Genomic DNA, 10,394 nt, shown 5'->3' on the forward strand with positions numbered 1-10,394 from the left:
CGTCCGCATTAGCATGTACGTTCGAGTAGCAAAAATTTAATTAGTAATGGACTCTGGCAGTATCCGTATTATTAGCAAACTGTCGTATTTCGGCTTCCGTATATTTAGCAATCAAGTCGTGCGACAACTAAAAATGGAAAAGCTAACAGAAAACGTGAGACAAATTGCAGATATTCTAAGAGATGAGAGCTATCCAAGTGGGTTTACAAGAATAAAACAGAGAAGGATCTTACGGAGACAAAGTCAGTCTTTCAGACTGGCTGAAAATGGAACTCTTGCATACCGAAAATAAAGGAAAGTTTTGCTATCTAGGGCTTCTCAACTCGCCCAAATCGAGGCAGCTCATACTGACTAGCGACATCTATAAGGTAATGTCTGTAACTTACAGTATAGGATACACAATATGGTATTGGTTGTTAAATGGCGAACGGCCATTCCACAGTTAAACTATAACCAGGCCTCTAGGACTGATTGGTGCACAAATCATGATATTCTTTTACCACGTTTGGTTAGTTGTAAAAACTCATTTGCAAAAGTCAAGCAATTGCTTATGCAACATTATAATCAGTTGTATGCTTGAGCAAAGTTGTAAGTGCATGAACAAAGTTGTTAGGGCCTATTTCTTTTCGTTTTGTTTACCCAATTGTCTTAACAAATTTTTGTGAAAATTATTATAAATTTCTACCTTTGGCCTGACTTTAGAATCCGTACCATATGAATGTGCAAGCTGACTTCGAATCGACCGAAGAACAACTGTATAATCCGGCTTTTATCGCCCTGCCTATCATAAAAGATAACAACAGATCACTAACGCTTACAGAGCTAGTCTGGTTTGCATGCATGGGACACTATAAAATGCTATTATTGGACTATAGCATATAGCCTAGCCTACTTCTAGAGGAAAGTGGCACTAATACTGTACATAACAAATTCACGTTCATTAATTTTGGTTGGTAAGAACAGATATTGAAGGCCTGATAGTACTTTTTATAGGTGTGGCATATTCTCTACATGCCAAACCTCACTGCAGAAGAAAACTCCTTAAATATCTATAGACCCAAATAGTGGCCATGCAATATGTACAATAATGGGAATATTCCATTTCAAACACCGATATAGAGTTGTAATTCAATTTTAAGGCACTTCAGCTAGAACTACCAATCCTGCAGCCCATATATTTGTGTGTGTTTGTTTGTTGTTGTTTTTTTTTGGGGGGGGGTGGGCAAAAAAACATGATATCTCCTTGATCATGAATTTTCTTATCTCTTTGAAGGTGTTCATCTTTGCATAGATAAACCAGACAACAGACTATGTCTAGATTCTATTGGAAAACTATCAACGTTGATGAAAAAAGTTATGTTCAACAGGATGTCAAAGCGTCATTGTCCTGTAGACCTACGAACAAGTCTCCATAGCATTCCTGTAACTGGATTATGGAAACAGGTAAATTCTCAATCTGTTTTAATTGCACAAGATGTCCGCAGTATGCAGTGAAGGTTTAGTATAGTTAATGTCACTCTTTCTGGACAAATTCAACATTTACAAGTTTAAAGGTAGTCTGTATTGGCCCTAAATTTTGGCCACTTTAATTGCTAAAAGTTTTCAAAAAGTACTTTCCAAGGGGTAATAACCCTTTAAATTGTGCTCAGACATTCTAAATGATGACACGAGATATTGATGTCCCAGTGAGGTAAATTTCCTCCAGGGAAATAAACATACTTAAAGAATTTTGTCCATAGTGAAAATTTGGCATATTTAAGGCCTATACAGCATACCTTTAAGCCACACTCTGGCCTAACTGCAGAGCAACCATCAATATAGGAATATAATTGTAAGTTGCAAAAAGTGGCGTATCATTTTTCTGGTTTAGTGGTTGAAGAGATTGTAAATATATGGTACAGTATGGTGTAAGTTACATTTTCATGTTTGCAAGGTAAAAATAATTGGCCTAAATCCACCAACACCCTGTTTCGATCAGATATCCCACTGTTTTTATCTAGATCTCTGTACAGAATGAAGCAATAGAATAGAACAACAGTCAAGGCAAAGCATGCAACTTGTAATTGTTTTTGAAATTAGCACCTAAATGCTGTCTTCTTTCTTAACAGGTTGGTGTAGATCTTATTGGTCCTCTATCAGTGACAGCTGCCAAGCGACTGTACATCATAACACTGTCTGACTTCTATTCAAAGTGGCCTGAGACTAAGGCAGTGCCTGAAAAGACTGCAGCATCAACTTCTTATTGCATGACTGATGTGATGATGAGGTAAGCATGTCTTAAAAAGTGAATAATTTTCTGTAGTTAGTTCCAATATGAATGGCATCATATCTGTTATTTGTACCATGCAAATAACTTGTAGTGCATGGCAGAATGCTGTGTTTGAGTATAAATTATTTCCAAATAGGTATTAAGCATACAGAAAGATCACGAAGGTAGGTGAGAACAGAGAAAGTGTACTGTAAATCTTTGCAGGTTAAGTCCCCATTAACAAGTTTATATGTACATAGTTTTTGTTCCTATATTTACTTGCAAAGTTTCCACCTCTGGTTCTTAAGTAGCATATAGCCTGAAAATTGTCGTCATTTGCTTTACATCCCCAAAAAGTGATTTTGGCTGGACATGTTTCACTGCAGCAGACACAGTTTATTTTTTCAAACAAATGATGAGTAAATAATTAAGACCACATTCCACAGCTAGACACCACCTATTGTGTGTTGTTTTTCAAAAAGGTGTTGGACAGTTTGATATTGTAACCACAGGGAACTTTTCTGTTTAGAAAGTGTGAACTTATTACCACTTGGCTGTTTTGACAGGAATTTCGACAAGATAAGAGAGAAAATGTATCAACTGAGTTTTGGTACCATTTCTCTGTTAGGTCCGTTGTGGAAAATTGCTAAATGTGTTTGTGTGTGTGGTGGGGGATATTTCCTGAAACCTGGGAGAGGGACCCCTTTTTCTTTGGCAAAATAAGGCAATGTTTAGGTCTCTTGATGCAAAATGATGTATAATAGTACATTTTACTATAATAATGGTAAGCTAGCATTATTTGTTTTTGCATTTGGGTCATACAGAGGGTGTTTTGAACCCCCCATGGATCCTGATTCAGGACAATTAATGTTTGATCGGCACTAAACAGTCATACCATGCACACATACATCAATAGAGCACCAAAAGGCATCAAATTTCTGTTGTATCCTAGCTTACTCTAATTTGATAAATTTCTGATATTAAATTTAATTAATATGCCCCAAAGTTGTATTGGCTCATGTGGTTAAAACTTTTCAGGTTTGGTAGTGAACTGTACAATATAGCGCCAAAATTATGACATGCAATCTCCAATTAATAAAATGGAGCCAGTAATCCCATAAACATGTAGGTGTCACAATAGAAGATCATCCAATTAACTCAATGCCTAAGCATAGTTCAGTTGTACACTATACAGTCTACACTTAACCAACATGGTCAATGTTAATTATCTTTGTAGTGGAGCTTACACATAACTTTTCAAGATGATAATTTATTTTATATATGACTTACAGTGTGGTATTCACTACTCATAATATTGCTTTCAACTTTTATTTTGCACAGATTTGGTTGTACTGATATCTCATCCCTGACCACCAATGGAGGGAGTATGTATGAGGTTAACAGAAGACATGTCTAGACGATTTTCTTAGCAGTAAACTTGTTACCGACAATAATCTTGTCTTTCACTCTAACATATCATGAGAGAAAATTGCGTCGGCTGCTATACGTTTAAGCAAAGACAGGCCATTGACTTTTCACTGCCAGTCGTAGTCGAAGGGATGTGACGCTCGAAATTCTTTATCACCTCATTACTTCATTAAATAACAAATAAGAAGGCGTGTTTCTTGGTTCTGGAAGTTGTGTTCAAGGTAAGTTCTCATAGTAAAACATATAACTGACCATATTCTTCTTCCTGTTGTAACTTTTGCTGTTATGGATTTCTGTGTAAGTCTTAACGAAAAACCCATTGGATATATGAGAATCAGCTATTTTATTTGTAATTAACAATCAAGATTAAATTTTTGACGGTATCAAGTTGCACATTAAAGCATTATATAGGTAATCCTACTGTTTGTGGAAAGCAGTTCAAGGGGGGAATTCTAATAGGGAAACTTCTGCATGGTTTTACTGAGGTCTTTACCAAACTCTAAAGAGGATGTTCTTCATGTGGATTATGAGAGTTTCAAGTACATATTGTTTGAAGAAGAGTGACAGTAGTATATCATTCTAATCAAGCAAATACCTCCCTGCTTGAAGGATGCTCTAGAAAGCATGGATTATCTTTAGTTGCATCAGAGCTACAAAGGGAGAGTCATCATTCCAGTTAAATTTCCCCATGCAGGGGGTAGGAAGTGAGGGTGGGCACACAACATCAGAGGGACATTTTCTCATTCCACAACCACCACTCGATATGCTATAAACCGATACACACCGGCCATATCACTTAAATATGATGTATGATGTGTTAGTATGTTATCAATACTATTTATTGAGATTGTTAATTGTTAAACGTGCTATAAAAAGATATGGGATGCCATTTAAAAATAGCATGTACAGACAGTGCCCCCCCCAGGCTCCTACCTCCCAGATCCCATGTATAATCATTTTTCACTCTTTGCCCAGTCTGATATAGATTCAGAATATTGTGTTTGTGCATGACTATCATCCAATTTCATGTTTTGATTTTTACTATATTAACTTTCTTTTAACAAACTTTTCTTTACAAGAATGACATATTTAAAGTGTGAGAAACATGATGAGACAAAAAATCTAGCATATTGCATCCTGCTCTGTCCTATTTGCTTTATTCTTTCCCTTGTTTGGCTTTGTTTTGTTTCCTGTATGTTTGCAGCTCTTTTGAAGAGGGTATCGTTCTAATATATCTTTTCTAATTTGAACCACTTTTGTCCAATAAGAAACATTCATAATAAGAAACAACGAACCTTTATCACTGGAATTGCCTGGAATGCCATTTGTCTATATAAATGAAAATTTGCTTCACGCATGGCCATCACAACGGGGCTTAGGGGGAGGGGGTGGGGGAATGGCCCTCCACCTTATTGAGAGGGAGAAAACCTTGACGATTGAGTGACAAAAATAAGGAAGGGTAAAGAAGTAAACAATAAAGTAGTAATGAAAGTCAATAAATAGGTGTCAAGCCCATACGGAGAGGGTTGGGGCAGTGTTGACATGTTCAAGGTCAGAGAATTATCTAGTCCAGCTACTTCATGGTTGTTATTAGCAAACAAAAATATTTTGGAACTCATCACAGATAGGTCACAGACTTAAGAAGACCCCTCCCCAGGACACAAATTCGATAACTTACCATCCCAACTCCCCCCCCCCCCCTTATCCGTAACTTGAAAACACCCTCGGTTCCCGTCCTATAATGAGCTTTACGCACGGATGAAATTTCATATTGCCTAGGCAACTCTCGTAGACCCATGAAGTACAGTTACCATACTTGCCAAAACTTACCCACTGTGTGTTAGGGAAATACGGCAACAATGAAGTTTGGACTCCTAAAGTTCGTAATATTTTACCTCTGCAATTATCATTTTTTGTTGTAGCTGTTGCATTCCCTATCCCGTACCTGCCCTCCGTTGGGGGGGGGGGGAGTTAGGTTTATACTATCTCTCCCTCTGTAAAGATGACTATGAACGCAATGTAGTTGCCGAATACAACATGCAACATATACGGAGGATGAAATAGCAGCAATCACAACAAAAACATGATTAACATCTTCTACAGATGGAAGACTTTTTTCTTTTTCTTCTTCTTTTTTTCCCCTTCTATTTTTTGTTTTGCAGCAACGCACAGCGTCTCATTTATTTCCTGTAACATTAAACTCTGACGTATGCATCTGCTCAAATTATTGATATAATGAACTCAATTGCCTTTTGAATGTCGAAATGCTTAAATTTTATGCGGGACAAAAGATGCTATGAAGTATTTGCGGACATTCTGTACCAGGACATTTCGTCCGGTGGGACTATATTTGCTGTGAGGGTGGGACACAATTTTCAGCAGATAATGTCCGACCGGACTAAATATGCTGGTACAAAGTGTCCGCGGAGACACTTTGTACAGGGGGACACTCTGTACTGTCACACCTGCCTTTGCCAGTCACGGGAATACATCGATATAGCAAAATTACGTAATCAGTTCCTGTTCCGGATAAACATCTCTCGTTACCTCCGCGGAGCACAACAGATGTAACCCCTGAGGGAACGAAACGTATCTCACTAAGGAAAAGTCGTAGCTTTCCGCTACAATATGCTTATACATATACGGCACAGTACACGCTTGCATGCAAAGAAAGACGTGTGTTACTTAATACTACATAATAAATGCATATACCCGCATAATATCATTTTTATCATTTTTATGAACAAGGTTATAGAATATGAAGGTACTTTTAATGGTACTCTCCATATCAAGTATTCAAGCTATAAAGTACTCTGACTTACTAACTTACAGTGCACGTATACTCTCTAGTAAGAGTATGGCAGGGCGTACTGCAGCTGCATGGTTGTGTTGTGGTCCCCAAAAATATTTCATTGAGCCCCACACCAGCGGCACAACCAGAAAGAAAAATAAATAAGAATCTTGACCACCATCCCCAGCCCCACACCCATCATTTGCCGGGTGTCATTTGACACTCTATGGAAAATATACTTTTTCATATGACCAAAATAAATGGAAAATGGTCCTCTGTATATCCATTTATGGCATATGTTATAATTGTCATATGTATCAATAAATTTAAAACAAACAAAAACTATACGGACTCGAGTGGAGAGGGAAACATCTTAAATATCTACCAACAAAGCAAGGAGACTGGAAATTCAAATTAATGTTTTGTAATTGCATATATAGGCCTACTGCTTTAATTTATGGCACAAACGTGACCAACGTAGAGACTTATTGGCTATTGAAAATTGATATCAAATGAGGAGTGGATTTGTTGTGTCATACAGAGCCAAAACAGCCAAAATTAGTGAATCATTTGGCACTCTGTTGTGTCCTGTGTTCATTTTAAAACTTGTTACCTGTACCTCTAATATTTTATCTACAGCCCAGTTCTTCCAGATGTTCCAGGTAATGGCAGTTTCCTTGTGTGTATGTGTGTATTACATAATCATATTTCCACACACACACAAAAAACGTCCGTGTTTTGACTCGACATCTGTAAAATTTGCGTCGTAATGGAGTTTTTTTTTAACCTTCATACCCACAGATATATAAAAAGAGATTGATGTTGTTCGAGGAAAGCTTGAGGAAGCTTTTGCTGCAAAGAGGTTCGAAGATGTCAGCAAGCTCTATACAGAGGATTGTCGGTTCATGCCTCCAGGCCAACCACTCATTAGTGGTAGAGGAGGTGAGTTGATGAAACAGAACACCATGTAGAGATATTGGCTGTACAGTCTCCTTGGTATTCTGTGAGTACCGATATATCTTGTGAGTATCGCGTATGTCTAATTTGTTTCATATATGCCTACTGTGTTTAAACATATACACTTTTCAACGTATGATGTTGTAGTTAATATAACTATAACGTTAGTTTGACTGTTTGGAATATGACGTTGTTTCAATGAATGAATGAGTAATACATTATAATGTTTTGTTGTTGTTGTATAATTACGTTGTCCATGTTCCGAAATGAACAATACGACGAAAAGTGTTGGACATGAAACTTGTTCCATATCTCCATATCTCATAATGATCAATGTTATACACAAAATGGTTCGGACATTGTTATATTATACATACCCTGTAAATCGCCAACATATCATAATGGTGAGCGCTTCAAATGGCGTATATATACGATATGACGTGTTGGACAATGGTGTTGTCTAAATGAAGTGATCAATAAATGATCACAGTGTACTAAGTTCTTGGGTCTTTTTATGTTGACCACAACGAAACATATAGCTAACTTGTGATTGTTAAGTAATCCGAACCAAAACAGAATATGCTTTCTCTGTATACAGATGTGAATTTGCTGCTTGAATGATTTTAAGTAAGCCATTCTAATAACACAGTGTGTCTCTATACATAACCACATTTCGCTCTATAGCCCCACGTGTCTCTCTCTCTAACTCTCTCCTCTCCTCGCCACCACCCCTCTCCTTCCCCGTCCTCCACATTGCTCCCGCTAACTCTAACTTGTTATTGTTGTCTAAAGGAGTATGTGCAGCCGCAACTCAAATGTGGGCTGGAGGTATCAGAACTATCAAACTAGAAATGGAAGAAGCAGTTGGTCTTGGAGGTGACTGGGCCTACTCTAGAGGGTTCGTTACATTTCTCTTGGAAGACGATTCTGTCGCAATGCCCGGAAAGTAAGTTATATCTCATTTCTGGACATATTCAAATATGAGTATTATTTCAACAAGTAATATACAATCAATAAATGATACATGACGTTGAGCGGCTAATGTGTCCTTCTTCTAGAGGTTCATGTTTTACGAGTCTGTGCGGGTGGGTGTGTGTGTGTGTGCGTTTGTTTTGCTATCTGAGGGAGGACTTGAACAAAAGAATTTCAGGTCCTCGGTTGTGATTTCTAAAGAATCACCACGTCCTCGGAAGAATTCTATTGTATGGGGTATTGTTAAAGTTAGGGTACGTGGATTTGAACAATGGAAAATACAATGGGGTCCTCGGTCTGAATGAAACACAAACATGTGTGTGTGTGTGTGGAGGGGGGGGGGGGGTACATAACACTGCCGTAATTAGAGGTTCGATCAGCTGGTTTGCATATTCAGTGCCATTCAAGTTACACGTACAAAAAGCATACCTCGTGAGTACAACGATGAAATTTCTCTTGAGTGATTAATTATTAATCACACTTTATGTTTTTATCAAACAGCCTCTTTCTTCAATTATGTTGCTTCTGTTACCTGGAAATATAACGTATGTCACGCAAACGCGCAATAATGAATCGCCAAATTCTTCTGAAACAACAAGGTCACATTCTCCTTGACCCCAATAAACGAAGTTTTAATAGTTGTGGTTTGTGAATCTGTTAATGGGAGGGTTGAGTGTTGTTAGGGTGGAGATATGGGGGTGGGAAGGGGATTCAGATGAGAGTATCATGCCATACGGTTAAGACTTCGTGTTCACATTCGTTTGTGGCCTGTGAGGTTTCTTAATTGGAAGGGTGAGGGTTATTAAGGTGATATATTGAGGTGGGTGGGGTGTGTAGTCAGAATGAGTATCATGCCTTACGTTTCAGACTTCGTGTTCACATTCTGTTCCGGTTTAGGTTATACAGACGCTTTCCGGCCATCGTTAGTTGCATGCAAAGGCGGCGGAAGCACTTTTAATCTGGGGGGGGGGGGTGGGGCACCGACGTCGGAGGGCACTTTGCAGAAATTCGATTGGACTGATGCAGCCTGATATTAAGTACCCTTTTTAACTCTTATTGTATTATCTTATTTGCGTATACACATCCCTCAATCAACGCCCCCCCCCCTCTCAAGGAAAAAAATGCATACTAGCACTGCATTATCCAATGTGCAAATTGGGAAACAAAGAACAAGTTTTCTTTCATCAATCTATGTTTACAAGTTGACGATTGATGGCGTAACCATTCGGGTACTGACACAAAATGCTAATTGCTAAAGTAGGAATCTGCCGAATTAGAGTTAATTCTTGTTAAGAGCTTAACAAATGTTTTCTATTCTAAATAGCTTTGAGTTTGACCCACAGAAATTCATTAATAGTTCTAAATTAGGATTAGATCTCTTACTCAAAATATCGCCTACCTAATAATGTGATCAAGAGTACAATTTTTATGTAGAAAAAGGGCACATTTTTAACCTGAGGAAAAGTGTGTGGGGGGGGGGGGAGGAGCACGTGCCCCAAGTGGCCCGGTTCCGCCGCCCTTGGTTGCATGCCTGTAAGTTTACATTGATATAGCCGAGTTTACTAACCAAGGGCGGCGGAACCGGGGGGGCACAGGGGGCACGTGCCCCCCACTTTTCCTCAGATTAAAAATGTGCCCTTTTTCTACATAAAAATTTCTAAATAAAAAAAAGAGTTTACAAAGCGAAACCCACGTCGAATGAAATATTTCGGGAAGTTTTAAATGTTTACTACCACAGGCGTAGGAGCCCAATTTGATTTGGGGGGGGGGGGCTGTAACGACTTGCCCGAAAAATATTACCAACATTTTTCGCGCGCTACGCGCGCGTTCAACATCTTAATGTGCATATCATATAGGCATGTGTTGGTTATTACATCGCATGCCAATAACATAAAATCATTTGCCGTGTTATAACCCTTCCAAATTGGTTAGAATTATTCAAAAAGTCGTTACAATACTAATCATCATAATAATATCAGTTTAACCATTGAAAAACAC

General features: G+C 38.3%; 1 long non-coding RNA gene across 1 annotated transcript; it reads left to right on the top strand.

Moving 5' to 3' along the window:
• The first annotated feature begins 773 nt into the window (after positions 1–773).
• Positions 774–4,811, top strand: LOC139978987 (uncharacterized). Its single transcript, XR_011797067.1, has 3 exons — positions 774–1,443; positions 2,109–2,266; positions 3,590–4,811. It is a non-coding gene; the product is annotated as an uncharacterized lncRNA (long non-coding RNA).
• Positions 4,812–10,394: the final 5,583 nt, after the last annotated feature.

The sequence above is a fragment of the Apostichopus japonicus genome, chromosome 13 (genome assembly GCF_037975245.1).
Source record: "Apostichopus japonicus isolate 1M-3 chromosome 13, ASM3797524v1, whole genome shotgun sequence".
Taxonomy (NCBI): domain Eukaryota; kingdom Metazoa; phylum Echinodermata; class Holothuroidea; order Aspidochirotida; family Stichopodidae; genus Apostichopus; species Apostichopus japonicus.